Below are 5,000 nucleotides of genomic sequence, written 5' to 3' on the forward strand. Positions count from 1 at the left end.
GGGTTGTGGGATGAAATGTCCCATAAATGGCAGATGTGTCTATTGACCCTTTTAATCACTAAATAGCCGGAGCCTGAGGTTTGCACCTCTATATAAAGTCCTAGCAAAAATCGGTATATATGTACATATATATAATTATATATGTGTATATATATACATATATATATACACACATTTACACATACAGTACGTACATATATACATATATTCATATATATATATATATATATATATATATATATATATATATATATATATATATGTATATATATATATATATATATATATATATATATATATATATATATATATATATATATATATATATATATGAATATACATCTGTATGGGGGTTGCATTTATATTCACGTACAAATTAACTTACTTCTGCTACTCAGATGAATGCACTCTGAATAAAGCAGCAGTATCGGAATTACTACCAATGGCATCGTGCAGTTCCTGCCTCAGGAAAATAAGAAGAAAGAAAAAAGAAAGTTTCAACATCTGTTGTGTATCTTTTCGTGAGATTGTCCCATTCCCTGGATGGCAAGGAAGACTTCGAAGTTGGTTACAAGCCTCTCCTTTTATATGCTCTTTTTTTTTCTCTCTCTCTCTCCCGAAAAAACACCTTTACCGTAATAGCTCTCCTTTTGCATTTGCTCGCTTATTTTGGCATTTGGTTATGCCATCTTGTCTGGTTTTTTCTGTAAATTATTCTCCTTCGAATGGTTATTTTTGCATCGGCTTGATTTTTCATCCTATGGTTTTTTTATTTGTAATTTATCCCCTTGTTTTATCGTAGTTTGTTTAAAATTTAACTTTTTCTTTAATGATCTCTCTCTCTCTCTCTCTCTCTTCTCTCTCTCTCTCTCTCTCTCCCCTTTTATACCTTAACATTCTTTTGTCTCTCAACAGCACTAAAATATTTCTTGTAGTTACTGAAACTAAAGTAAGAGTTGCTGCAGCAGTTTTAACGACCAGTTAATGAAGAATGACAGACAGCCAAGAAAAGTCAATTACGACCTTCGCGTTATACGCCAGGGAAAGTAATTACACGGACCTAACTACTGTTTCAAGCTTCCTGGAATATATATATATATATATATATATATATATATATATATATATATATATATATATATATATATATATATATATATATGTATATGTATATATGGGTGTGTGTATATATAATGATTATTATATATATACATTAATATTTTGTTAATGGATTCGCTTAATTGCTTTTGGTTTAAAAGCTTGAATAGAAAAGCTTTCAAAATAACTAAAGTGTGAAATATTTCATTTCAAAACAAGAATTTTACTTTCAGAAGCTCCTCTTGGGTTTAAGGGACCTGAGTGACAGACAAAAATGAGATCGATTTGTCAGTAACTTCATCTGGCCGTTTATGATGTGCAAGATTAGTTAACTCTTTTTGAATATGAAAAAGAACCCATACGATATTCTAACTGAAAGCGAGATTTTAATTTTTGTAATCATTCTCACGGTAAAATTACTGAATAGCAAAAATATGCAACAAGGGTTTATATTCAGTAAAATGCTTCCCAGAAAAAAATTACCTCTTTTTTTAGTGTATCATTTTATTCAGTCGTGCTGAATTTATGCTCCCTGAAATATGGCATTGTTTATTTTATCATTTATCCATATTACATACTTGTTTCCTTTACTTGTTGACTGTTTCTTTTATCTGTTTGTAAGAGGAATTAACCAATGAGCTTTTTTGAGTTTTAAGAAAATTTTACCAGTGGTGAGTCTCATAAGTAAAGACTGCTCACTTTATGGGAGAGATAGGGAATGCAACTTTCGGAGAGTGAATTATTCAGCTTTATGGAGACTTGCGGTGTCCGAACGCTTTGTTCGTATACTGGTACCTTTTGCCATATAAATTAATTTCTATTGCTTATTTATTTTCCTTTATATCGTCCATTTTTCCAAAGATTCTTTCGCTACCATTCATATCTTTGATAAGGAGAATATCGTCCAGATTTACAACCTGTCAATAAAACTCTGTTCACACCATGGCTGTCGTAAAACAAATTTCTCAGTCGATTCATTCCTGTTATTGGGTGTCATAAAGCACAATTCTCATCAAAAGTAATTTTTATTCAGCAACGTTATTCACAAAAGGATAATACCTCGCGTGTATGTTCTGCTAAAATTTTTGCAATTTACGGATATGTGTCTCCACACTTGTTGCTAGTTCTAATCGATAGATAAATTATATGGTACACCCACTTTCAGTTATTTTCTTGAAGTATCATTGAATATATATATATATATATATATATATATATATATATATATATATATATATATACATATATATACACATACATACATATACATATATATGTGTATATATATACATACATACATACATACACACATGCGTATGTGCCCGTGTGTTTGTGAATGACACAGCAGGCGAGCAACGATTTTTGGACGATTATAAACGCGAATCATTTGCTTTACTAAAGTTCTGAAGATGATGTTGACCACGAGATTCGGGATCCAGGGTAAACCCAGACCCCATGGATAATATCCTCAGAGCTCTTCTGAAGCAAATGATCCAAGAGCTTGGCCACACCGGATATCTTCAGGGCATCCTAGACTTACCCAAAGGAGGAATAATACGGCCATGTTCTGGAAGCTACTTGCTGTATGTGACCCCAGGTTCGATTTTCCATACCTGTAGCTCGTATTGGTATTCGTTCACCCATTTGTACCGATGTTCAGAGGAAGGGGCGCAGCTGGAATATATGGCCTTCTCCTTGTTAGGGATTTTGTAGCCCATCGTATGTTTTTTAGTTAATATGTATGCATGTGTATACATATACACATATATGTGTGTTTATATATAAACTATACATATATGTATGTTGTGTTATATATATGTTATATATATATATTATATATATGTGTATATATATATATATGTTATATATATAGATAGTTTATATCTATAAACATATCTTTTATACATATACATGTATATGTGTGTGTGTACGGATATGTGTTGTACAAATGTATAAAACGATCATTACCTACTTAATTTCTATAGAGTTGCATTTAGTACGGGTACGAATTAGAGGAAATCGTTGAATCGTATTCTCCTAATCTTCAGCAATGACAGGCATACAGTATAAATCCTGATTAGTTCAAAAGTGCTTTCACATGTTTGTGTCAATTTTAAAAGAGGATTTATTTAGATTTACCTTCGAGTGTTGAAGCTATAATAATAATAATAATAATAATAATAATAATAATAATAATAATAATAACAGTTTTTGATAGAATTTAGGTCCCTCCTCAGATCTGAATTGTTAGTGGAAACCGATACATATTTTGCTAAATATCTTTCCTTTCTTACCTCCTGACTCATCTTCATAATAATATTAGTAATAATAACAGTGGTAATAATATTTATAAACCCTCATAGTTATCTACTGTCATCCTTGGCATGTACTATGTCTATACCTTCTGGATTCGCTTCTCCAAAGGTGACATGTAGATAGATAAAGATGTGATAAAATATTATGTAAAACTGTATTTATTAAGGTAATGAAAATAACAGGAATAAAATACATTCTTCAGCAAGAATTATAATTAATCAGAAAAAACTCATATTTTGAGAGTTTAAGATGATGAACCCTATTCATATGGAACAAGCCCACCAAAGGGGCCATTGACTTGAAATCCAAGTTCCCAAAGAATATGGTGATCATTAGGAAGAATTTAACAGAAGGTAATGGGAAATACAATTTAATCATGTACCTTTTGTTCTGATATACAAAAGTCTTTAACATTAAAATAAGGAAGGATGGTTGATTATTTTATTACTGATTTAATAAGTGATAAAGAATCAATCACCCTTCCTTATTTTAATCATTTCTTAACGTTAAAATAAGGAAGGGTGATATAATCTTTTATCACTTATTAGATAAGAGGCTGGAAAAATAAAGTCGATGATAACAGGGAACCGCGAGAAGTTCAGCAGGGAGACGAGATTCCGGCGTTAAACTTATTGGCAGGTGAGAATTTCTGTTACGTTATATATCCAGCTCTGCTTTGTTGTCGAACCTTCCTTTGGAGAAACGTGCAATTATTCAATGACGGAAATAGAGCTTCGAGAATTGTATTGTTTGAGGAGAGTGAATGTCACTTTTTCATTCGGTTTTGTTTCTGAATTCATGTAAGACGTTCCTCTTGTTGAAGTAGTGTTTGGTTTAAGATATTTTGGTTTATATATATATATATATATATATATATATATATATATATATATATATATATATATATATATATATATATATATATATATATATATATATATATATCATATATAATGTATATATGTGTATATATATATATGACTAAATTGGCCAGATGTATGTATGTGTCACAGTGTCTTGAATTCCTGTCTAAAAGTTTTGGATTCACTGCTCACTCAGAGCATTGAAGAAACCCCAAAAAGGTCATAAACGAAGTAATTTTTCCCTGAAGGTGGGATTCGAACCCACTGTGTTGATTTAAAACTAGGCAGGTCATATGAATATGGAAATACAGAAAAGAGAATTGAAAATATCGGAAGTGATTGGTATGGATAGCCTGGTCAAAATAGGTTGACCCTTGAGGTCATGACTTCCACCAGATATTATCTTTTTGGGAATGTGAAGCCCAGTGGTTACGGCGAGGGCGAGGAGATAGAGACGCTTTACAGAGAAGGGAACAATGGCCGCAATAATATTATCCAGCTTGAGCACCTATTCATAGGAATTTGATGACTTTCGTCTAATGATTATTATACTCTGGGGCGACTTCTTCGATGATAATGTCCTGCCTGACCATTTTCTACTTTTCTTCCAGTTCCTTGTGAATCTCTCGAATCTTGCCTCGCCAGACGGGGATTCTATCTTCTTCCTTCACAGGAAGACGCATGAGTCAGTCTTTCAACAGTATGGATGATCAGATCTTTTAG

General features: G+C 31.8%; 1 protein-coding gene across 2 annotated transcripts in view; it reads left to right on the plus strand.

Annotated features, from left to right (window-relative positions):
- The window catches only part of LOC136832230 (uncharacterized), a 304,198-nt gene that overhangs the window by 131,278 nt on the left and 167,920 nt on the right, over window positions 1–5,000 (plus strand). The gene's annotated exons all lie outside the window — the stretch shown is intronic.

The sequence above is a fragment of the Macrobrachium rosenbergii genome, chromosome 49 (assembly GCF_040412425.1).
Source record: "Macrobrachium rosenbergii isolate ZJJX-2024 chromosome 49, ASM4041242v1, whole genome shotgun sequence".
Taxonomy (NCBI): domain Eukaryota; kingdom Metazoa; phylum Arthropoda; class Malacostraca; order Decapoda; family Palaemonidae; genus Macrobrachium; species Macrobrachium rosenbergii.